The following is a 26,808-nucleotide window of genomic DNA, read 5'->3' as shown; positions in this document are numbered from 1 at the left end:
TTCCAGAAGCCTTGCCTATGAGCTCATGAGGCCTTTGAGGATATTTTTTTTCCTAATTAAAACATTAAGATTTTTTATTAATACACGCTTGCAGTACATAATGATTACATTGATTGTGGGGAGTTGGTATATGTATGTAATACATCTTAGTTCTTTTTACTTCGGGGGACATTCTTGATCAAAACCCTAAGATAACTCTGATTTTGTTTCTTTTAAACCAGACATGGTAAGCTTTTTTTATTTTCCTTTTCTTAGACAATTTTCAAAGTTCATTTTCCTTAAAATGTTTAGGGTTCTCAGAACTCTTAAGCAACCTTTTAGAGACCATGTGCCCAAACTGCAATCCCAAACCTACTTATTTACCACAAAGTGCCAACACTGCAATTAAACTTGAATACTGAGGGTTTAGTTTAGAAAGAACAACTCCTACACTTGGCTCTAGTGCCCACAGAGAGGGCTGAGGTGGGAGAAGGATCACAAGTTTAGTCCAGGCTGGGCAACTTACCAAGCCTCTAACCCCCCCACCCCCCAATGCTGCAGATATAGCTCAGTCCTTGGATTGATGAAGATTTGATGTAATATTTTAATTTTAATATAATTTTAGTTATAATTATTTGAGTATTGTTTCAGTTAGTGAAGAGTCCATTAGGAAATAATTTTTAGTTAGGCAACAAGTGTATATTATGTAGCATAAGTAGAGCTTTCCTTTTGAACAAGAAATGCTTTGAGATTTACGTTATTAATTTATAAATGCTAAGTGATGGTAGTGAATCCTAAGATCTTAACAACAATGATAACAGAAACTCTTGGAATGAGGTTTAGAATATCTGCTACTCTTAATTTTTTGATTTAAAAGAAGTCATACCCTTTTGTCTTCCCTGACAAGGGCCTGAAGTATTGCAGTAATTGAGGTACTTAGCAATACAACTTGGGTCACAAACTTTGTCTTCTTGGGGTCTTTTGACTTGAACATGCAGGCTTCAAAATGTAACTTTGATTTCTCAAGAGGGTTTGTTAAAGAATGATGGAGAAGAGTTTTATATGTGCAGTTTTAGAAAATGATTTATGGCCATTGTTTCATTGTCTTCCTATTCTTTTTCACTGATTAGTGCCCTCTCAGGCTCCTCCTCCCTCCCTCCCTCTCCCTCCCCCTGACCCACCCCCTCCCTGTCTCCCTCCTGCACCACCCTCCCTCTCCTTCTCTCTCCTTCCCTCTCCCTCCCTCCCCCTCCCCTCCCCTTGCCAGTGTCTCAGGGTTGTGCTAAGTGCCAGGTGGTGGATGAGGTGTACACAATGACATAATCCTTCCTCTCATAGAGTTTGTTTTCATGCAGCACTGTTCAGTAAAATTTTTGGCAGTGATGGAAGCGTTGTATTTTGTATTTTTCAATATGGTGGCCATGATCCACATGATCCACATTGAAGCTCTTGAATGGAGCTTACGCTGCTGAGGATCTGAATTCTTCATTCAATTTTAATTCTAAATTTGAATAGTTACATGTGACTGATGGCAGTCCTATTGGATTTTATAGGTCTAGTGGAATAATCATACTCCAAAAATATAAAATTTTAAGTCTCACTAGTGGTATGAAGGAGATATGTGAAATTTTGAACACTGACAGAGATTTACTTGATTTATACAGACAAGTCATTAAAAGCTTACATTTAGTTGATTTAGATCATGAGAAATTTAAAGGATATATTTTATAAAATAAGATAGAGTAGTTATTTGAAAAAATGAAGTGAATATAGTGATCTCCAAGTTGGCTTCTAGATTTCTTTCTTGTAAAACTGAAGAGAGGAGACCATTAAGGAATAAAATACAGAGACAGGACCAGATTTGCAGGTAAACTGAGTGAAATCTTGGTGTGCACAGACACGAAACTCCGAAGAGAGGTTTGGGCCAGTCACCGACTCTTGGTAACTGGAGCTTTAAGTAAGAAAGTGTCCACCTGGGAGCACTGAGTGGCTAGAGAGCCCCCGGGGGTGAGCTGAGGAATCCCGTAGCTCACTGGTGGGCATGCCTGCCAGGAAGGGTGCGAATGGTGGATTCTGAGAGGTTGAGGATTCAGTGACAAAGGCTGCAGTGAAGTGAAAGCATGGGCTTAATGGTCGCAGTTCAATGATTAGCCTGGGAGGTAGGGAAGTTTTGGTTTCTTTAAGACATGAATAAGTGAAACATGTTTTGTCTAAAAGATAGAACATTTGAGAGTGATGATAATACTCAAGACCTTATTATGGAAATGGTGACCAAAATAGAGAGTGCATCATGGAGATTCAGGGATTGTGAGGCCATACAGAGTAAAATGAAAATATATTTAATGCCATTTTGACTGAAAGTTCTATCAAAAACTCTATCTCCTGTTACAATTAGAAGGCAGTAAAATGCATTTTATAATGTACATCTAGTTAGGTAGTACTGCATTATATGAAACTCGTGTTATATTGTATAATAAAACTAATGATCATGTAGTATTTCTTAGGAAGGCTTTTGGTCATTCAAAATTTGAAAGCCTGGTATAGAACGTCATTTGAGAATGGTTAAAGAGTATTTACTCCATTACTGAAAACAAGTATATGACATCCTTAACCTTGGCAGGTATCAATCATAAAACACCTTGAATTTTGCACTTGAAGCTTTGAAGGCATTATTGTAAATTAAAGCACCTTCCTATTCTTTGAAATCTTTCTAATACTGAGTATTTGGTCATCCATATTCCATTGCCATTGATTGTTTCTAGCTGCATTTCTGTTTTGTTATTCCTTCTTATAATTAGCTAAAACTACAGCCTGAAAAGAACATGAATTATATGAATCTTGTTCTGCAAAGCCCTTTGAAGTTTTACTATCTGCAGGAAAATATAGATACAGAACCATTCTGTCTCTTAACTAATTCTTATCCCCCCGTGATTACATAAAAATATTCATAAATTGACCTTTATAGTTTGTGCCTCATTAAAAGATAACAATTCTAAAATTATTTTTTAAATAATTTGAATATAATTGTTCAGTTTGACAAATGTACATCTTTCATTTCTTTAAAAACTATTTCTAAAATCAAAACAACATAAGGAAGATAGTATTAGTTTTAAAGAATGACATAAATAAAAATATTAATTTTCAGGCATGATCTATTTATTTCTAGTACTGCATAGTTGCCACTTACTTGTGTATATGCAGTCACATTTGATGATTTTACCCATAACTCCTCAAATTGCAATAGGAAAAGGTTTTTTTTCAGTGAAATTATTCTGGAATGAAAGTTCTTATTCTGTACTTTTGCTCAGACTTAAATCTTGAAGCCTTTCTATTAAAACTGCATAAATATATGCATATCATCATGCAGCAATAAGAAATAAACTTCGTTATTCTCATGTATAGCCTCATTTTAAATGGAAAGTGTCCCAAGAATAGTTTTACTCATGCTTCTTGAAAAGAAATACAACTTCTCTCTTTAATGGATTTAAACTTCATCCTAAATTCACTACTGAAATCCCAATTTTTAAAAATATAATGTTGCTGGTTAATAATAGTTGAACTGCTCTAGGACTAAGCCCCTCTTGGTCAGCTAATTCTCTTTGGTGAAAATACTGAACCTTTTATTTTCTTTTAACCTTCACTGTCATAGGGAACTTCTTCGTAGGCCATGGATCTCTTCAGTATTCCCTTTGTCATTGTAGGTCCCTTGCTTTTGGGAGCCTGGTTTTATGTGAGCCTGTTCATGTCATCTGGGGCTGACTGGTTCTTTCTGGTTTCTTGGTTCATCATGAAGCCATTTACTACTGAAACCCCTGACATCAACTGTTTACCTCTAGTTTTGAAGACCTCAAATAATGCCACCCTCCTTCCGACTCCTAGGCCTTGACCTCCCACCAGACTTCTTAGCATGATTATAGTTTTTGGTAGGCTCCAAGAGATGTTCTGAACCCTTCAGAGCCAGGCCCATGTTGTGGATACCCAGAAGCATACTGTGTTAGGTATTTTAATAACACTGTCTTCTTCCAAGCCCAGTAATGTTCCCTTGCCATGTAGGGTATGGAGTTGAACTGATAATTGACCTCCTAGGGCAGTGATAGTGAACCTGTGGCACATGAAGCCCTCTCTGTGGGCATGTGAGCCAAGTGTATGAGTTGTTTTCTTCTAAACTAAAGCCTCAGTATTCAGGTTTAATTGCAGTGTTGACACTTTGTGAAAAATAAGTGGGTTTTGGGTTGCAGTTTGGGTACTCAGTCTCTAAAAGGTTCATCATCACTGTCCTTGGGCAATTGTTTTAAAATGTAACTATGAACTCTGATAAGAAATACATGTTAAATTATAATCCAGTATGTATATTTCTGTACACAAACTTAACTGAAAATGTTTCAGAAACCAGTGCTTACCCTTGCTACTTGAGACACAACATTATACTTTCTATATTCTAATTAAAAGAAAGATGTGGATTGACAAACATAGCCTTTTACCTTGTTGAAAAAGGCCCAGGCCAGACAGTGGGGTTTTGTGAGGTCACTAAAATTTGATCTCCTCATTCTACATCTAGCTTTCCATTTCATATTCTCCAGGAGACAAAAGGAATAAGTATCTTCCTTCCTGCAAGTCAGGGCTTCCTTTTGCTTTTTATTTGTTATGATTATGCAGTGCTGGAGATTGAACCCATTGCCTTTGCACTGAACCACATCCCCAGGCCTAAATTTTTTTTTTTTTAATTTTTGAAACAGGATCTTGCTAAATTGGCAAGTTGGGCTTGAATTTGTGATTATCCTCCCTCAGCTTTCCACAGTGCTGGGATTATAGGCACTGAGCTGCATCCCCAGCATTTAAAAAAAATTCTATTTTGAGTTAGGGTCTCCTTAAATTTGGCCTCAAATTTGTGAACTTTCTATCTCCTGAGTAGATAACCTGCTCCACTATAACAGGCTAGGACCTTACTTTTATGATAGGCCAAATGCTTTCAGTATTACAGGTAAAGTCTATGGTGCAAGCATTCAGCCCTTGACAGGGCAATGGGGTGCTACCCAAAAACATAAGTTGCTTTACTTTTCTAAAAATGTCACCCTTAATCAATGATTAGGATAAAGTTGTTATATGAGATTTTTAGTCATTTTTTTTCTACTTTTGAAAAAGAATGGATGAATAAAAGTATAGATAGTGCTTTCATTTTCTGTTGTATTCTTTCACAGTAACAGTCTTTCAGTTTATGATATTAATAATTCTTCCATTTTTAGCTCTGTTCTCTTATGTTGAATTATGGTGCCCCTAGTGGAAAAAAGTATGTTCTTGCAAATTTTCACTGGGTTCATCATTTCTAGGAGATTCTTCAAATTACTATTTTATATGAGATTTTAAATAGTATATGATGGGTATTGAGAAAAAAGCAAAAGATTGTCTGTATTACTCATGTGGCATTCTGCTTCTAAATGTAAGCAACAAGCAAAACTACTTTTGCCTGGTACATGGGAGACTTTCTCTATACAGAATAGTTACTTCAGCATCATTTACAAAAATAAATTCTTGCCCGAAGAGTGTAAGTTTTAGATTCTTTCTGATTATTTTTATTGAAAGGCTTATTGTCTCTTGTTAACTAACTATATTCATTGTATAAGTAGTGCCCACTTTCTCAACCTTTGCCAGGAGAACCCCTCAGTTTCCATTAAAGAGTTTTATGGGGGCTCCCCACATGTCAAATTTCACACAGCCGGCTACACTGGCTTTTTATAAAGGTCTTTGAATGCAGTGCCAAGGCCTCCCACTAATTGTTTTATGGGCTCTGAGTCCTGCCTGGGGAAGCCCCATGGTGGAGGAGTGTGGGAGTGAGGAGTTGTCAGATACACCAGGAGTGAACACTGAAACCAGTCCTGGTCATCTGTAATGTTGTTGCCAAGGAGCATAAGCAGAGTCACAAAACATGCCAAATACTGACTGCTTTTAAACAGTGACCCCTACTTCGAGAATACTCACTTCATTACATTTTTGGGAGAAATTCAAATCACAAATAGCTCTATAATTAATTTGAATGCTCACTTCAGGATTTGGCACTAGTGAGTGTATTATTTTCCAAGTGCTAAAAAATAAAGCCACAACTAAATGTTTTTATGTGTTTGGTCAGGAATAGAGAACTCATCATGGTTATCTCTGAACATTTAGTCCTGGAATAATGCATGCAATGTTGTGTGATTCATTATCTTTTTTCCTCTGGAAAGATTACATATATTTGTTTTTACCTGTATCAACCGTCAGATTTCATGTGTCTACACTTAAAAAGAAAATAGCATTTCTGAACTTTGAGAAAGGGTTGTGGTGGTATATCTGAAACTCCTCCTCCTTCACCAGGCTTGATGCTGCTTTTCCTCAGTCTCAAGGAATCTGCTTGGCATTTGGGACTTCTCTTTTCTCTAGAAGCTGAAACAGGCTATTTTTGAGGTATGATTATGATCTCAGAGTGCTTTTGGCTTAGCTAATGTTGAAATGTGTACAGAGTGGTTAGAGCTGCACTTTTAGTAGACCTGGAATAATAATATGTGTCCTGTAGGAAGTTGAGCACAACCCGTTGGATGATGGTTTTAAAGGGCATTGTGATATTTTTTGCAAATTTTGATAATTATCTTTTAGGAACTTGATGAAGGAGAAAAATAAGAGTTTTATTTATTTGGGGAACTTATGCTAATCTCAAAACTGATTCTAAAAATTTCAAATAAATCCTGAATTAGCAATTCTTTATGAAAAATGGCATGTTTATTATGTGTGTGTGTAGCATGTAGTTATTTACTATGAGATGGATTCATGTGGGAGTGTGATATATGCTACTCTGTTGTACTATTAATACAATAGCAATGTGTAATGTATAAAGCAAACCACAAATAAAACATGTACATTAAAGTGCAAAATTAGTTTGAGTTTGCAGACTGCAGAAGTAATTTCAATAGTCTAGTAATGTTCTAGTATCACAACTATTTTTCTGTACTTCAAAGTTGGTTATAAGATAGCAAAAGCTGAGGCAGAAAGGCAATTTTAATGTTAATTTTGTCATCACTGGGATGTCAAATCTTCATCTAAATTATACAGTTATTTAATCTTCTGCAAAATAATTTTAGACAGCATGCTATTACTTGCTGTATGGAAAATTACTCCTGAAAGCCAGATTTGATCTCTGGGTAGCTCCTTGATATGTCTCTATTTTGAGTAGGAATCAACACTCTGACCAACCTTAACATCTAACTATTGGGGATAAATGTTAAGCTACTATGAAAGATCTGTGCCCTTAAATTTCTCATTTCTGAATGAGACCCCAAATTGTGCAGTCTTTTATCCACTCTCAGCGTTTCTTCCTGGGATGGATTACATGATTTCCTCTACTTGGGATCTGAAAGGCCAGACTGCAAGGAGTGTCAGTGCTGCCCCCAAGTCTCTTACCCAATGGCCTGCATATCCGAGGTGCTCTTTCCATGTGTGCATTTTCTGTTGTGGGGTTCTAAAACGCTGTGACTTGTTCTTGCATATCATTAGTTAATCGTTATACAGCTTGTTTTTCTTCATCAGGCATCTTTCTTTACAGTTTTTCTGTTGAATATCTTTCTGTGCCTTTTTACTGTACGTGCTAATGAAGTTTTAAAATGACAAATCTGTAGCATCAGTAGTAGAATACATAATAGTGTTTGAGTCATTTTCAATTAATATTATCAATTGGCATATATTATTTCTGACTGATATATGCACATAGGTACAATATATCTACTGTAACCACACATTTGCCCAGTAATTTCAAATGTTTTTATCCTGTTAATCTTTCACATGTAGCATAATCTTCCTGTTTGCAAATGAGAACTCAGTTTTAAGAGAGTTTGTCACCTATCCTGCCGTCATATCACAAAAGTGCAGAGTTGGGATATGAATGTAACAAGTTTGTTATGTACTGAAATCTTATGTTTGTGAAAGGAAATATAAATACTGTTATGTTTGTGAAATTGAAGGTACTATTTAGATGTTTTAATTCACTTTTTGGTAATAATTGGAGTGAGTTACTGAGAGGCAGTCTAGATAGCTCCTTAACAGTAGATGCACAATCATTGTGGAATAACTCATAGCCCTGGGTTCAAGTTATTGCATTTTCATTGGCTACTTGGTTGAACCTTCTTGGATATAAGTTTCTCAGACTGAGTAATAAGGATTTAAGATTAATTATTCTTTTAGCCACAAAGCTTTGTTCAAATGAAGTCATTTCTAAAAGTTATTTTTGTAAAATAGATAAAATCAGATATGTTCTTATGTTCTTGTTAGAGCTGGAATAATAGGAGGAGGGGGTGGTTACTAATCTTTGTCTCCCTGGTTTGTCCCTTCCCCTAGGCACAGTTTGAAGTGTACTAGATTAGATGATCTTTCAACTCAAGATAATTTGTGTTCTAGATCTCTGATTGTGACTTTCTGAAGGGTCGATTTGGATTTGATCTTAGAAAAATCTGTGACATCGAGCTTAATAGAATGAGTAAACTATTCTTCAAGGGCTGGTGGCCTTTGGCATTGGGTTGCTTCCAATTATTATGGGATCCAATTTAAGAATGTTATGTTTTGACTAACATATGTTATTGGGGACCATGATGTTCACTTTCATTTTTGGAAGAAATCCTTGGCCTTTCTGATAATGATTTTTCTTTTCTTCTCCCCCTTAGGCATTAAAAACATTTACTTGAAACATTTTTGTTACTCTTACTTGGCAACTGTAATTGGTTTTCTCTTACCTTCTCTCTAGGAGAATAACATTGAAGCTTTAAACTCTTGAAACTATCCTATTAGCTGAACTATTTCCTTGTGTAATGACTTATTGCCCTTAGATTTCTAGGTGAAACTTACTGTAGTCTTAAATTGAAGAAAAATAAAGTTAATTTATTTGCATTACATTTTGATTTCTCAAAATTACAAAAGTTGAAGATCATGAAGGTTTGACTATTTTAATTATGAATAGGCACATTTTGGGGATAATTTGCTTCTTTTGTATAGCCTACAACCACTTCAAAAACAAGGTCTATGAAAAACAATGGAGACAAAAGTCTGACATGTAGGATTAACATGGGTCCTGGGCTTGCTTGGTGGGCTGGACTGTTTGGCTGCCTTTCCAAAACCCATTTGCTACTTCTCTCCTATTGAGCAATCTATGATTTCCTCCTGGGTATCCATGAATTTTCAGAGAACCCGACTTCACTGCCTGCATGCATCAAGACAATCAGTGTAGTTCATACTTCTGCTGTAATGATGTGTGCAGGATGGGTGTGTGACCTAACCGTTTCACAAAATGAATAGCGTAAGTTTGGGCATTTTGGAATAGCAGTGTTCTTGCTTGATTGCCGAGTGTGAATAAGGGAAGTATTTATCCTCAGGAATTGCTGGCTGTTCTGTTGGAATACTGAGCTAAACGGTATAGTGGAAAAATGAAAAGGGACTGAGTCCTTGGTTCATTGAACCATTGAGTCAAGACTACCTGAAGCTCATAATTCTTAACTTTCAGTTATGTAGGCCAATAAATCTCACTTATGTTTAAGTTACTTTGAATAATTCATTGTCTCTGAATGAATTTTGTCTGCTCCATCAAAGCTTTTGGTGTTTCTGTCTCAACCTTCCTAATTTAGGTGATTTTCTTAGAAGTAAAATCTGCCTGGTTAGATCTTAATTTCCTCACCCATCAAGGGCAGATTTTTGTATTGGACTATGCAAATACCTGTTGGATCACTCTTTTCCTCTCCGCTTCCAGGAACCTGATCTTGTATCTGTTCAATAATTTGCAGACCTCTTTCCTCCTATTCAGAAAGACTGTGCTGCCCTCACTCAGACTCCAGTGATGCTAAGAATGTGATTCATGCCACATCAGCAGATAGATATCATAGACTCCCAATCAGTTTCACAACCTATGACCACCTTTCTCCTTTTCTACCCCAGAAATACCAGTTGTTAAAGATGCAGATTTTGAAAAGGAATGATGAGGAATGATGAGTAACCATTTTCCCAGTAAACTAGAATTTTGAAATAATGCACAGCTCCAATGAAGCTAAGACTTAATGATGTCAAGGAGAAATGGTCTGTCTTGTTGTGAGTCATTGAATTTTGCTGTTGTCTTTCTTAATCATATACTGGCTTCCTAACCATAGCCAGCTAAATCCTAAGTGATGTCATTAGTTAAATTAATCTTTGAGAAGACTTTTGTGGATCAGCCCAAATCTTTCACACAGTGTTGGAAAAATAAGTCAGAGCAGATGCCTTAAAAATTCTAAGTCCGTATTAAATCCACATGTAAAGAAAAACACAGATATGCTTTGAAACTTGGACATGGTACCTGGGATTTCTTTATGGGAGTTTGGATATCTATAAGGACTTTTGCCATCTATTCAAAAAAGATAGGCAAAAATCTCAATAGCTGTTTAGAGGTGAATGCGTGGTGACAGTGTTGGATGCTGGGAAAGCTTTTACTGATTGTATCAGGTGGTAACTGGCAGCAGAAAGGGCCTTATAAGAATTCAGTTCGTGTAACTAACTAGTAGCATCCAGCTTCATGCAGCAAAAGATGCCAGTTTTTGCCCTCTCTCTCTTTTCTCTATTCTCTCTCCCCAATCTCTTTTCCTGTTCTCTCACCTCTCCTTTCTTTTCCCCTCCTCTCCTCTCCTGCCCTCTTTCTCAGACAATTACAGTTAAATATGTGTGACTCAATGAGGACTGACTGGGAAATACTATTTATAAAGAGTAGTTGTGCTCCTCTAGACTGCACTGACTTCTTAGTGGTTTTTCTTCTGAATAGGTGTTTTACAGAATTTGCACATTTTATATCATACTTTTAGTCTTATGCACAAAGAAATATTACATGATCATATTTAAGCATTATAATGTCTAATTTTTGTTATATTTGATAGTCAAAATTTTGCAGTGTTTCCCTATACAGTGGACCCTCAAGTTACAACTGGCCTGACATACGAACAACTTGGATTAATAGGTTAATGGAAGATTCATCTGCCTCTTTTTATCTATAGTGTGTATCCAGGTAAACATCCAGATCTCAGCTGTATTAACTTACAACCAACTTGAGTTACAACCAGCCCTCAGGAACCGATTGAGTACTTAAGTCAAGGGTCCACTGTATTCTGGAGTATTACATAAATTAAAAGATGTTAAAATTGTACAGTTTTTATTTAAAGCCAAACAGAATATTAACTTAGAGGAGTTGGCCCTGAAGTTCAGATGCATCTGCCATCTAGAAAGGATGCTCCAGGGACCTGTCTTGTTTTGTTTCTCTCAAGAACACCTTGTTAAATTTGGTGATCATGTCCAAAGTCAGCAATGCATGCTGAGTTTTGTGAGTTATTTGGCTATATATTAGTTTGCATTTTTTAAAGCTGTCACTATTTTCATTGAATCTTACAGTGTTATATTGATTTATATAGTGTCTCTATGCATGTGAATTGTAAATGGCTACCTTTGCTTTAGCAGTTAAAAAGCAGTAGTTAAAAGTAGTAACTTTGACTGTACATAGGTGAAAATCTAGTAGATAGCATTTAAAAAACAGAAGAACTTGAATTAACTTACATGTTGACCTTTAAAAAATGTGCTTCTAAAATCATTTCATTTATTTTGAAGCTTAATCATGGGATACTTTTTTCCCTTGGTAGAATAATAGTTACTTTAAAAATATATATCTTTCTTAAAATTAATCTAATACTTAATTTCTTTGTTTGAAAGCTATTTGCTTATAATGCATTCTTCCAAAATTTTTAAGTTTCACCAACAGTACCTGGTGAACTCAGGTGATCTGGACACAAATGCAAGTCACAGATTTATGGCATAAAGAAGGCACAGTAAAAGCTGTAGTGAAAAGACCAGTTTGTTCATTTTTTATGGGTCACTGATGAATTGATTTGGCTCCAAACCTCTACTAACAGGTTAACGTTTTTCAATTAAATCCAGCAAATACTGACAGTGTTACTATGGTCAAATCATTAGGCTCCCTTGGATGAGAAGTAGCTGTGGCATATTTTCTCTCCTCATGGAGCCAACAGATTACTAATAGGAAAAGCAAAAGTGAATAATACCTGAGACATAACAGAGGAGCTATACAAAGCACAGGCATTGAGAGCTCGGGGGAGGACAGTGTCAGAGATGGGTGGGGAGAAATGCAGTCATGATGAAAGAGTCGATGAGATTAAGAAGCCATGTTGGAAATTATTATTACAGGACTGAGGAGCCTTTGGGTGGAAGAAGATAGGGTGAAGGGCATTCCACTGGCAGATGCAGCATGAGTAATGTTAGGGAGGCCAGAAACTGGGAAATAGAAAAATGAAATTCCAGCATAGCAGGCCTGAAATAGTTGTGCATGAAGAAAACTGCCATGTAATGGGGCTTAAATGCTAGGCCAAAGAGTGTTCCCTTAATTTGCCAGGCAGGGGATAAAAGCAGTCACTTGGAACTGGGCTTTATAGAGAGCAGTTGAAACTCTACTCAGGAAGACCTGTGATGCACTCAGAAGTTACACAGGGAGAGTAAAAGGCCTCAGTGCATTGTGGCAGAGGTGGTGGAAAGAAAGACACAGCCTTGACTCATGAGTATGTGGAATCCATTGTATCCAACAGCTAACTGGAAATAGAGGATGAGAGAGCCTGGTGTTGAGGATAAGTCCTGAATTTTGAGGCTGGATCTGGAATTTTAACAGAAATTGAGAAAGCAGAGGAAGGAGCTGTATCGGAAAGAAATGTAGGACTTTGGTACAATGGACTTAAAATTTTCTATCCCATAGTTCTAGTAGGTGATAATCTCACTGATGGTTAAATATGTTTTTAGCATTAGTACTTGCAAGTCTAATGGGTATGTTAAATCCTTTTTTTCCACTAATTGTCAAGCTTTAATATAATTATTTATATTTCTTATTAGTACATGTTTGTGATACACAATGAACACATTCATCCTGGGAGTTTGTATATGTGTGTACCACATCTTAATCCTTCTGACTCCCCTGCCCCTCTCTTCAACTCTTTCCTCGCTCCCTCTATCTCTAGATCCCCTTCCCATTTGCAAAAGTCAACCTCCCTATTTTCTATCATCCATCTTTTATTTTGCTCTTTGCATTATTTACACTATGAGTTTTCATGTAAGAGTAACCAAACAGAATTTAAGCTTCTGTGTCTGATTTATTTGATAGAGCCTTAAGGTGGTGCATCTATATTCCTACAGATGATTCAAATTTATCCTTCTTTATGGCTGAGTAGCACTACATTGTGTACAGATTTTTTATCAATTCATCTGTTGTTGGACATGTAGGCTGCTTCCAAGATTTAGCTATTTATCATAAATATGCTGCTGTAAACATGGCTATGAGTGTATCACTGTACTACATGTATGATGTCTTTAACTCTTTTAAGACAATACCTAGAAGGGGAATAGAGGGTGGAATGAAATTTCTAATTTTAGTACAACCACTGATTTGAATCTTACAGTGTTATATTGATTTATATAGTGTCTGTATATGTTTGAATTGTGGAAGTATGAATTTTCCACTATGGTTGTACACTGCAGTACAGTGTAGAAGGATTCCTTTTTATCTGTAGCCTCACCAGCATTTGTTGTTTTTTGAGTTCTTGGTGATAGCTATTCTTTCTGTAGAATGATGAAATTTCACTGTTTTTTTGTTTGTTTGTTTTTTGGTATTGGGGGTTGAACTCCGGACCTTCCACTTGTGAGTCAGGCGGCAGAACCACTGAGCTAAATCCCCGGCCCTCTCACTGTTCTTTTAATTTGCATTTCTCTAATCACCAAAGGTGATGATCACTCTTTCATGTAATTTTTGCCTTCTGTATTTCTTCTTCTGAGAAGTGTCTATTTCAATTGTCCATTTTTGATAAGGTCTTTTATTTTGGGGGATATTATTTTTGAATTCTTTATATATTAGTCATATGTCTGAGGAGTAGCTGGCAAAAGTGTTTCCCAATCTGTAGATTGTCTCTTCACTCTGTTGGCTGATTCCTTTGCTGTGCAAAAGCTTTTTACTTGGGTATAATTCCATTTGTTGATTCTTTGTGTTATTTCTTGAGCAATTGGAGTTTCATTCAGAAAGTCTGTGACTATGCCTATGTCTACAAGAGTTTTACCTATTTTATTTCCAGGAGATTAAGTATATCTGTCTTAATATCTAGGTCTTTGATCCATTTTGATTTTATTTTAGTGCATGGTGGGTTAAATGGGTATAGATCCAATCTTCTATGGATAACCAGTTTTCTCAGTACCATTTGTCCAAGAGATTTTTTTCCTACTATATTTTTTTGGCCCCCTTGTAAAATAACAGACACCTGAATGTGCCTGGAGTTGTCTCTGCATGCTCTATTCTGTTCCATTGACCCACTTGTCAGTGTGTGTGTGTGTGTGTGAGAGAGAGAGAGAGAGAGAAAGAAAGAGAGAGAGAGAGAGGCAGACAGGGTCTTGCTATGCAGCTAAGGCTAGCCTTGAACTCACTGTGCACCCCAAGCTAGCCTCAACCTAACAGCAATCTTCCTGCCTTAGCCTTCTGAATGCTGGAATCACAGGTGTGTGCCACCTTCCCTAGTTCCATGTATCTCTTTTTGTGCCAGTACCTTACTGTGTTTTTTATAACCATAGCTTTGTAGTATAGCTTGAGATACAGGATTTTGATACCTCCTACGATAGGGAACAGGGAAAGGAGACGTTACTAGAACCTCTGCAGTAAGTCCTAGTCTCCTTCGAGCCATGACAGCACAAGGCAAATTAACTTATTAGACAGGAAAGATAGAAGAAATAAGACTTAGAGAAGAAGCTGAGCTTTTGGGCCTGATCAGGGCTGTTCTGGGTGGCAAAGACAACCCCCTCCCCGTCAGCTTGCCACACTTTTATTCAGTACATCAGGAGAAACAAATGTAGCAGGTGACTCAGGGCAGAGAGTTCAGAACATCTACATCGGAGAGTAACAAATGTAAAAGGTGACTCAGAGGCCAGCAGCTGTGAAAATCCTAGATGAAGATTTTTTTTCTCCCCAGCATGTTTTCAGCTGGTGTAATCTTGCCCTGGAGCATCACAGCATTGCAGGACCAATGAGGTCTTAGCTGTGACCAGATGAAAATGGAGTTATTTCTCAACATGCTGTAGCTGGCCTGTAGGCAGCAGAACTAGGCCTAATCATGATTTAATTGTGAAATGATTTTTCCCCCAAATTATGTAGAATTGGTCCAGACATCCTACTTTGCTGTTGTTGCCCAGGATTGCTTTTGCTATTCTGTGATTCTTATGGTTTTATAGAAAATTTAAATTGTTTTCTATTCCTGTGGAAAATGCAACTGGTGTTTTGATTGGGATTGCATTAAATCTGTGTATCAGTTTTGGTACTATGGCAATTTTGACAATATTATTTCTGTCTATCAAGGAACGGGGTATGTCTTTCCATTTTCTGGTGTTCTCTTTGATCTCCTTTTTCAGAGTACTATAGTTTTGATTGTGGAGGTCTTTCACTTCCTTGGTTAATACCTATGTATTTAATTTTTTTGAAGCCATTGTGAATGGCATTTTTATGTCTTAGTGTGTTCATTATTGGTGTAAAGGAATGCTATTGATTTTTATATGTTGATTTTGTATTCTGCTATTTTACTGAATTTATTCCAGGAGTCTTTTGGTCGAGTCTTTTAGGTCTTCTATGTATAGAATTGTGTCATCTATGAATAAGGATATTTTGGCTACTTCCTTTCTTATGAACATCCCTTTTTTTTCTTTATGTTGCCTGATACCTCTGGTTAATGTTTTGAATACTATGCTGAAACAGGAATGGTGAGAACGAGCAATCTTGTCTTGTTTTTTATTTTTGGGGGGTGGAGGACCTTCCGTTTTTCTTCATTTATTATGATATTGGCTCTTAATTTGACATTAGTGGCTTTTATCAGGTTGAGATAAGGTCTTTCTGTGCCTGTTTTCTTCAGGGATATTTATCATACATGGATGCTGGATTTTGGCAAAGGCTTTTTCTGCATCGACTGATATGATCATGTGGGGTTTTTTGTCCTTATTTCTGGTTATGTGATGTATTACATTTCTTCACTTGCATAGGCTGGACCATCCTTGTATCCTGCAGATGAAGCCTATTTGATCATGATATATGCTCTTTTTGATGGTTAGTTTCATTCTGTTTGCCAGAATTTTATTGAGGATTATTGCATCTGTGTTCATTAAAGAGATTGTCATGTGGTTTTATGTATGTGTGTGCATATGTATGTGTGTGCATATGTATGTGTGTGTATATACATATGTGTGTGTGTGTTAAGTCATTGTCTGACTTTAGGATTAAAGTAATGCTAGCTTCCAGGAATGAGTATGGCAGCACTGCTTGCCTTTCAGTTTTATTGAAGAGCTGAAAGAGTGTTAGCGTCACATCTTCCTGAGATTCTTGTAGAATTCATTGGTCAGTCCACTGGGTCCACATGCTAGGCCATAAAGCTTGCTTAAATAAACACAAAAGAATCAAAATTACCATACATATTACCAAATCATAGTGCACTGAAACTAGTAGTCAGCGGCAAGAGAAATCACGAAAATTATGTAAACACATGGAGATTAAACAAAGCACTCTTGAATAATCAATGGGTCACAGAAAAAAATCAAAGAAGAAATCAGACACATCCTAGAACCAGACCATAATGGAAGTAGAACATAGCAGAATTTATGGGACACAATGGAAGGAGTTCTTTTTTTAAAATTGTTTATTGGTATAGTTTAGATATACATAATTATCACATTCATCACAGGGAATTTGTTGGTGAAGGTGTTTGGCTCCTTTGTCAAAGATAAGGTGTTTGAGTGTGTCTGGAGTTGTTTCTGCATCTTCTAATCTGTTCCATTCATCCTTGGGTCTGTTTTGTTTTTCTTTTTTTTGCCAGGAACATGCTGTTTTTATCACTGTAGCTCTGTAGTATAATTTCAAGTCAGGGATTGTGATGCTCCCTACCTTGCTTGTTGCCCAGAATTGTTTTTGCTATTCTAGATCTCTTCTGGTTCCAAATCAATTTTAGAATTGTTTTCTCTAGTTCTGTAGTATATACTGTTGGTGTTTTGATTGGGATTGCATTAAATCCATACACCAGTTTTGGGAATATGGCCATCTTTACTATGTTGGTTTTTCCTACCCATGAGCAAGGGATATCTTTCCATTTTCTGATATCCTCTTCAGTCTCCTTTTTCAGAGTACTGTAATTTTCAGTGTAAAGGTCTTTAATGTTCTTTGTTAGAATGATTCCTAAATATTTCATTTTTTTGATGCTATTATGAAAGGCAAGTTTCCCTAATTTCTCTTGTAATTTTGTTGTGTACAGGAATGCTATTGATTTTTTATTATTTATGTATCCAGCTACACAACTGAATTTAGTTATTAAATCTAGAAATATTTTGGTGGACTTTTTGGGTCTTCTTTGTAGAGTATCATGTCATCTGCAAATAATAATTTAACTTCCTCCTTTCCTATCTTTATTTCTTTTATTTCTTTCTCTTGTCTAATTGCTATGGCTAATGTTTCCAGAACAATATTGAATAGGGTTTGTGATAGTAGAAATCCTTGTCTTGTTCCTGATATTAGAGAGAAAGATTTTAGTTTTTCTCCATTTAGTATGATATTGGTTGTTTTGTCATAGATGGATTTATTAAGTTGAGATAAAGACTACCTATTCCAATTTTCTGTAAGGTTTTTTTTTTTTATCATGAATTGGTGTTGGACTTTTGTCAAATACTTTTTCTGGATCTACTGAGTTGATCATGTGATTTTTGTCCTTGGTTCTGTTGAAATGGTGTATTACATTTATTTGTGTGTGTTTGTGTGTGTGTGTGTGTGTGTGTGTGTGTGTGCTGAACCATCCCTGTATCCATGGGATGAATCCTACTTGCTTATGATGTATAACCTTTTTGATGATTTCCTGCATTCTCTTTGCCAGTATCTTATTGAGGATTTTTGTGTCTATGTTCATTAAGGAGATGTTCCTGTAGTTCTCTTTTTTTGTTGGATCCTTCTCTGGTTTTGGTATCAGAGTAATGCTTGCTTCCAGGAATGACTTTGGGAGTAATTGCTTTCCTTTCAGTTTCATTAAAGACTTTGAGAAGTAATGGATTAGATCTTCTCAAATTTCTTTCAGAATTCAGCAGTGAATCCATCAGGACCTGCAATTTATTTGTTGGTAAGTCCTTAATTACATCTTGAATTTCATTGATGATACAGAGTTATTTAGAATTTTTATATCTTCTTGATTCAGCCTTAGTAATTCATATGTATCTAGGAATCTTTCCATTTCTTCTTTGTTTCCATCTTATTAGAATACAGGTTCTCAATGTGTAGGTATTGATGTTCTTCTGGATTTCTGTAAGATCCATTGTGATTTTGCCCTTTTCATTCCTAATTGCATGGATTTGGGTGTTTTCTTTCTTTTTTGGATAAGGTTGGCTAAGAATTTGTCTGTTTTATTTCATATTTCAAAGAAACGACTCTTCGATTTGTTGATTCTTTATGTTGTTTTCTTAGACTCAATTATATTAATTTCTTCTCTGATCTTTATAATTTTCTCCTTCATATGAGTTTTGAGATTTACTTATTCTTCTTTTTCTTGAAGTTTGAGATTCAACATTAGGTTATTTGAGCTCACTCTGTTTTCTTGATGTGAGAGTTCACTGCTATAAATTTCCCTCATAGAACTGTATTCATTGCATCCCATAAGTTCCAGTGTGTTTCATTGGCATTATCATTTAATTGTAGATACTGTTTAATTTCTTCTTTAATTTCATCTGTGATCCATTGGTTGTTGAGGAGTGTGCTATTTAATTCCCATGTGTTTTTGGACTTTTGTGGTTTATTTTTCCATTGATTTCCAATTTTATTGCACTATGGTCTGATAATGTCCATGGGATAATTTTAATTACGTTACATTTACATAAGCATGTTCTATGAGCTAGTATGTGGTCTATTTTGGAGAATGTACTATGTGCAGCTGAGAAGAATGTATATTCTGATGTTGTTGGGGTGGAACACTCTGTAGATACCTACTAAGTCCATTTATTCACAGGTTTGGTTCAGTTCTAATATTTCTGTGTTGCTTTTTGTCTAGTTGATCTGTCTGTGACAGTAGGGGTATTGATATCACCCATTACAGTTATGCTAGTGCTTAATTTTTCATGTTTGTTAATATTTGCTTTATAAAGTTGGGTGCATTGTTATTTAGTGCATATATATTTATAATTATTATCTTTTCTTGAAGTTTTTCCTTAACAAGTACGTAGTGACCTTCTTTGTCTCTTCTAATCAGTCTTGGCTCACTTTGTGTGCACATAGAATAGCTATCCTTGCTGTTTTTCTGGGTTCCTGTCACATGAAATATTGTCTTCCATTCTTTGACTTTCAGTCTGTGAATTTCTTTTTGAGTTAAATGTGTTTGTTGTATGCAGCATATTGTTGAATCTTGCTTCTTGATCCATTCTGCCAGTCCTTTTTTTTGTTTTGTTTTGTTTTGTTTTTTTACCAGGGATCGAACTTGGGACCTTGCACTTGCAAGACAGGCGTTGGAACCACTGAGCTAAATCCCTGGCCCCAGTCTGCTTCTTTTGATTGGTGAATTGAGACCACTTACATTGATGGTTATAACTAATATGTATTGGCTTATCCTTGTCATATTCTTTTCCTGTTGTTAGTTCTCAGTGTTTCCCCTCTGTTTAATTGCTTACTTTGCCTAGTGGCTTCTTTCTGTTCGTGTTCTTGGGATTCTGGTCTTCCTTGTCTCTTTCTAAAATACAGTGGACCCTTGAGTTATGACCAGTCTGACATATGAACAACTTGGGTTATGACCAGAATACACTAGGAAAATTATTGGTGTTTCTGGTAAATTATGCACATTGTACAACACTGTTATTATGAAAAGGTTGCTTAAGGGATGCTTTCAGAAGTTGGGAATATATTATGGGTATTTCCATTATTGTGGGAAAATAATCTTGACTTATAGCCAACTTGAGTTACAATCAGCCCTTGTAAACAAATTGAGTTCGTAAGTCAAGATCCACTCTATTTTTCAGAACATTTTTATCTTTCAGAACTTTTTGTAGAGCTGGTTTGGTAGTCGTGAATTTTCTTCAGTTCTTTGTCATGGAAGCATCTTATTTCTGCATTAATTTACTGTAATACATTTAAAAAATTAAACATTAACTGTATATTTTGATCATATCCCATAAACAGGAGAACTTGAGCTTGACATGTCCCATGTCCCAGATGAAGCTCATCTTACTGTACCCTAGCAGATTTGCTTTCCCTTCTGTGTTTCCTAATCAGTAAACTGTACTACTGTTCATCCTGTTGCCAAGACCAGGAAACCTAGAACAACCCTTGATTTCTTGACTGTTATCTGTTTCCTCTACTCAGTTTTTAAATCCTGCCTGTTCTGTCATCCTAAAACTTCTCACATATGTCTGCCAGTCTCCATTTTCAACCAGAGCTGTTGAGGATTCCCTTGTTCTCACCTGAATCACCATAGCTGCCTTCTAACTTTTCTGGCCTGCAGCCAGATTTGCTTTCTAGTCTACTCTCTATAGTCAAAGTGACTTTTTAAAAAGACTCTTGCATATATGGTACTACAGTGCTTGAAGCTTTTAATTGTATATTCATTACCACATGTTTCATAATTAACTGCCGGGGTCTTCAGAACCAAGCTGAAGCTTACACTGTAGTGTGGATCCACCATGTTCCCTGGTGCTGCAGATGCGCTATCAGCTGTGCTCCTGTAACATACTGCATTGAACTCCAAAACAGTATACTACAGTGATTTATTTTCTGATTCTGTGTTATTCTCTGGATGTTAATGGATAGGAACTATGAATTTTTTACACTGTGAATACTTATTACTCATAAGTAGCAAGCATGGGGCTAGTAGGTATACTGCAGAAATGCTGAATGAATTAATGAGTTATCAAATTCAGATCAATAAAACCTACATTGTTTGCTGAAGAAACTCATTGCCTAGTGAGGAGTTTTATGAGTTCACATAATATTAAAAAACTATCTATAGGCAATTATACTGTAATGTGCTATGAGCTATTAAAACTCCTGTTTTTCAAGTTGGAAGTGATTAAATTGTAATATCTTAAGGATGTGTCTCTTGAAGATATACAATAGAAATACACAGAAATTATCAAGGTATCCAGCCATGTTTCTTTGAAATGAGGCCTTATCTTGACAATTAAGATATTCAGAATACTTTTCATAAAGTTTTATTGACTCTTTAAAACTTCATCCCATCTTCTGTCAGTTTTATGACGACTCAGTGAGATAGGATGTATTAAATTTCTAGACATCTGTTTGGCTGCCAAAGGGGGCAGGAAAGTCATTGCTTATTTTTCTTTTCCTTTCTGAGGCTATCATAAAAATTTCTATTATCCAGCAGAGTTTCAAATGATTCTGGCCTCTGACTATGCTTTATAACTAATTCACTAATAGCTATTTTTAAAAAACAGTGTTTTTCACCCTCTAAGACAATTTGAGAAGACATAATGCATTTTAAAGAACTTGGGCTGATTATTTTACGAGCCACCAGATTTTACATGCTATTGCACCATAATTTTCCTCATAATAATGGAACAAATGGTGTTGAAAATAATTAGTGACTCTTTCTGACACTTAAAACTACCGATGACTCTTTGATACTGACTTGATACTTACTTGATATTTGAAATAGTGCTTCCTGTTATTAGCTCTGTGATGGCCGGGACAGGATTTGTGTAACTGGGTTTCCAATTGTGTCTTCAGGGCTCTACAGTAGATGGGCCAGTAGCATAGGGAGCTGTGGAGGGAGCTGAAGATTGAGGGGCAGGCTCTGGGGGAACTCTGCAGCCCTGGCATCTCCCTCTCCCTTTAGTCATATCAGCTGCTTATTCTGTTACCTTCTGGATGTTTTTTTAAAAAATAATTTTAGAGTAAAATATTTTGAAAGCCATTGGTTTATTTGATGCAAATAATCAAGGAAATTACTTTATTGACAGTTGAGCAGATGCATAAAAGCAGAAAACATACACTGTTTCTTCCACTAGCTGCTCTTTTCATGTGCTATCTAGTGACACCCTGAAAGACAGTGGGGGAAGCTGGATGGATCTAGGTGTCAGGCAAGCAGAATGTCCTGTCGCATCTGTTTTTCATCAAATACTTTCAGTTTCCACTGATGTTTCCATTGTCTGGTAGTAGAATCTGGGAAGAGGGCCTGACAAGGAGATGGTAAGAAGAACTGTAAGCTTCTAGGAGCCAGGGAAAGGCTGATGATCTTACCAGTGTCATGGTGTTCACATCCCAGTCCTAAGGGCTTTTGTGCCAGGAAGCCCAAGTCAGGTGAGAGTTTTGTAGTTTTTTAAAATAGCTTTATAGAATTTGGCCAAAAGCTATTTCAGATGAAAAGTGAATGCTTCAGGGTGCTGACCAAAACCCATTCTTTTGGTCCCTTATTTCTCTCCCCTGACCCAAATGGGTTTATCCCATGTGCAAAATCCAGGTCACTACCGTGGTAACCACACAAACAGAGCACAAAGTAGTGCTGTTTGCTTCAACTGCACAAAGATGGGAGGAAACTACATAGGGGATAGTTAGAGATCACATAGATGGTATAGAGAGTGTCTCTAAGAGGTGGGCTGGAATGGACTTTTCCTAAGAAATAAGAATCTTAAGAAGGAAATATAAATGATTTTTCTTGACCTAGGGTGTAACTGTATCTTTTGAAACACTTTAAAAATTTGCCAGTGTTGATTCAAAATACTATTTAAAAAACTTACTTTCAAAATGACATTTTTAAAGGGAAACTATAACTGTCACTTTGAAGGATGGGATTCCCTTCAACAGAGCTAGTAAAAATATCCATGGCCATATGTGAAACAGGTTTAGGACCATTTGTCATAAATAAATGAGTTTGTCAAATACATACTCACACCCTTTTTGCCTCAGAGGAAAAATTCCAGAGCCATAGATAAAGAAATACTGGCATTTTTGCAACACAGTTCACAGATAAGTAGATTTTATATTAATATACATATTAATAGGAGATAGTAGCTGGAGAACAGAGATTAATTATATGTGAGAGAAAGACAAGATGAAAGTTTTCAAGTTGCTGGACCTGGTTAGGACTGAGGGTCTTAGCAAATGGCCACTGAAGGAAATCCTCCTTTACTCTGTCAGTGACAAATAGGAAGTGTCACCCTCGATGATGACATCAGAGGCTCAGACTAACACAGTGGCCTCAATATCTGTGTTTCTAACTTTGAAGGTGATTTGCGTTCATAATAATTGTGTTTAGTTCCACCCTATTCTGTGACCACTTGGAGTATTTCTTTTTCAGTGTGAATGTGCATATTATATATAAAAGAAGTATATAAAATACATTTGTATATAATGTTCATATATATTAAAATCAGAATTTTACATGTATAGTTTGTAAACTGTATTTTTATTTCAGTCACTCAAAAATTCTTCATTGTGTGTTACCATAAACTGGGGATTTTTTTTCTCATTAAATACTCCTTAGAAGCATGGAGCCTAAAGATCTCTAATGTTCTGTGTCATTATTTGTTAAAACAGTCTCTTATTGTTTGATACTTTGCTTTTGCAATTATAAACAACATTAAATCATTTTTTACCTCTTTAGTTCTTTTCTATTTCAGTATTTCTGACTTTCTGAAGAAAAATTTCAAGAAATACCATTGTATCGAGTGGGGAAAATTAGTTGACCTTCTGCTTTTATAGAGCCCAACAGAATAAGATAGTCAGGAGAAAATATGAGGCATAATTACGACACTGTCTTTTCAGTAACTCAGCATGCCAGGTAGCCTTGAAATGATTAGGAGTTTAACATCACTTTATTGTAGGTGCATCAAGGTTCTAAGAGCTGTATTGCCCAGTGTATGACAGATATTTGTAATGCAAGATAGTGTCATTATACACTGAGTCAGTCTTTGTCCTGTTATTTATTTCTTAGCACTGTTCTCAGAGATGTCAGAGTCCCTCTTAGTACCTGATCATATGTGTAAAACCATGTGTAGAGCCCGCTCCTATGCAGTCTCCTGGGTCAGTGGTGCTGGAACAGCAGTGTACTGTATACTGTACACGGAACAATGCATGACCTCATGGAAGAAAAGAAAAGGAAAATTTAATAATAAAAACGATCCCTATACAACATATAGGTATGTTCTGTTGTGTAGTAATGGTCAACACACTTGGCTTTTACTGAATATCAAACTGTGTATGGTATGTTGTTCTTTCAGATACAGCCTGCAGTAGCTGATACCCATGAGGTGAAAGATAACAGATGGTTCCTTCCTGCCTCCTCCATTGTCTGAGTCCCTCTGCTTCTATGTGTGTGTGTGCACATGTGTGTGCACATGTGGATACTTTTTTAAGCATATGATTTGGTTCATTTCAGTCATTGATAACATCACCAGTATTTAGACAAGTGTTTAATCTTCCCATGAAATACTGCAGAGTTTGCCATATGAAATCATTGGTTTCTCTTTAGTGCTAAGCCATGGCAAATTAGCATCTTTTTTAGGTTGATTTTGTAGAGTGTTAAATGCTATTCAAGTTTCTCTTAGATATGAAGCCATTTATTTTTCATCTAATCACTTAAAATAGCATGAACTAATCAACCGGAGTTTTTCTCCTTTTTTATGAATTCACCGATTTACCTCTGACTCACGTGCATGTTTCTGCTTTTAGGTCAGTGGGAACTTTTCCCAGCCATGTTTTCTTTTTTCCTCCCATTCCTAATTCCTCTGAGGAACAAATGGCAGCATAGTTGAGTGCTAGAAACTTGTTGCTGAAGGTGCTAACCTAAACATCAGGGCCAGGATACGACTGAGACTTAATAGACTAATTAACTTGTCTGCTGCCTCCTGGCCTGGGAATTATACACAATGGGCTATACTTATGGAACCCAGAGCTTGGGACCCAGGGTAGAGAAAATACAACTTCTGTGTGCTTTTACATCAGCATAAAATTAATACTGAGTTCTTTTAAAAAATAGATTCTGAAAGTGGGGCCTTATTCTACCAGATTTTTCAAAGTATGATATTGCGAGATTCTGAGGGCCTTTTTGTTTTAGTTCTTTTATTTTATAGTGTTCTAAATAAAACTTTTTTTGATCTAAATCTGGATATACTACTGAAGCACAGTTATGGAATACTGCAGTTTTCTCTATTACCTATTCTAATATAGTGTCTTCTTCTAACTCATAGAAGAAATGTGAGCTAGAAGCCTGGATAACATTTTTAAAAGTTTTTGTTATGAATGCCTTACTCTGGCATTCATGCTTCTTTCAGCAAGATTAGCTTTGTTTCCTTTTATATTCCTTTTCTTGCATTTTAGAGATAGTTTAGATTATTTTGACAAATTATTATTTTGACAATTATTAGCATTTGGCTTCTACTGCATCCGTGACACTGGATAGAAGTGGAATTATATAAATTGATTTGTGCTAGTTTGCCAAGTTTTATAGGCTCTGGATCTTATGTACTCACAGAAGTACTAAACTCTATTCTGGTAGGATTTTATTTAGAATGAAGTTTTAAAATTTCAGTGGCTTATGGATCTGGAAGCATTTGTTAGACCACCAGATGCATGTGAGCTCAGACCTGGCACTTTTCTAGGCATTGTTGGTAAAGTGGTGAATGAGTCTGCATTTCCGAGCTCTGCTAAATTCCCAGTCACTCCCAAAGTGATCGGATAGAGTTCAAGACGTGCAAAAAATGAGAGAATAACAGGGTAGAGAGTGACTCATGTGTGTGTGTGTGCATGTGTGTGACAGTGCATTAACCACGATATTTAGGGAATGGCTTTCAGGGAGGTAATCATAGAGTTCAGAACTAAGCAGTGAGCCTTTATGTATATGCCGACCTCAGTCAATTATTGGCAGTCACTTTACTTAAAGGAATATGCAAGATTTCCTGTGCTGCTCAGTACAGGCATAATGCTCCAGACATAGTAGATGCTCAGAAGGTGTTAGCATAGCAAGACGAACAAAATAGATAAATATGGACATATGACGTAAGGAGTAGATGTTTTTACTTCCTAAAGTCACTATGTTGCATCCAGTAGTAGAGTGATGTTTTGGTATTCATTTTGTTGTTGTTGTTAAAATGTGACAAGAGCCATGTTAGATTTTTTTCCCCCTGTAGTTATTCATTATTTCTTTTATGTTATAGGTCCCAAAGCAGCCAAGAGTGTAGATGTACGTGAAGTGGATGTCTCTTGTATAAATCAAGTAAGAAAAGACTGCTTTTACGACACCGTTTTATGCTACAAATGTTAGCAGCATATTTATCTGGTTGGTATTCTAAATCAGTACATATTTGTCAGGACAGTTTAGCTCTTAGAGACTGAATCATTGATGTTAAAGGAAAAATATCTTAAAATGATTTAGTGTGTCAAGTCAGCTGAGGCAGTTTGCCAGATGTCAACCGGATGACATGAAAGTGAGTTAAGGTGTTAAAGCAATCATTTGAATTCCAGGGGAGGGGGGCTGTGGGGAAGGTAAGAAGTCAAATGGTATAAAGGCCAAACAGAATGAGTGATACCGTGTATTTTTTCTGCCTTCAGTACTCATTTTAAAAAGAAAGGCTGATAAATAGGTATGTTTGCAGGCCCTTCACCTTGACAGGTTCTTTTGGAGGGAGGAGGGTGAAGGGGGGGTGGATTCTGTTATCTCTGAACACTTGGTGTCGGAAAGACATTCCAAGATCAGTATGTAGATAAAAGGTTTCCAATTTAGGCTTTAAAATACTAATCTTGACCTGTTTCTTCTTGTT

General features: G+C 36.3%; 1 protein-coding gene across 12 annotated transcripts in view; it reads left to right on the top strand.

Annotated features, from left to right (window-relative positions):
• Positions 1-26,808, top strand: part of Bmpr1b (bone morphogenetic protein receptor type 1B) — a 444,906-nt gene that overhangs the window by 171,642 nt on the left and 246,456 nt on the right. For 3 of the 12 annotated variants that reach the window (XM_021261093.2, XM_021261088.2, XM_087215816.1), the window contains exon 3: positions 26,206-26,264. The exons of 6 other annotated variants lie outside the window; for them this stretch is intronic. The gene's annotated coding sequence lies outside the window, so the exon portion shown is untranslated. Of the gene's footprint in view, positions 1-6,398; positions 6,418-26,205; positions 26,328-26,808 lie in introns of those variants that run through there. 3 more of the 12 variants (XM_021261090.2, XM_087215819.1, XM_087215815.1) reach the window with 3 other exon arrangements.

The sequence above is a fragment of the Heterocephalus glaber genome, unplaced genomic scaffold (assembly GCF_053883595.1).
Source record: "Heterocephalus glaber isolate CG9 unplaced genomic scaffold, H.glaber_assembly_v1.0 deba00001454, whole genome shotgun sequence".
NCBI classification, from domain to species: Eukaryota; Metazoa; Chordata; class Mammalia; order Rodentia; family Bathyergidae; genus Heterocephalus; species Heterocephalus glaber.
This window is presented reverse-complemented; position numbering and strand designations above follow the sequence as displayed.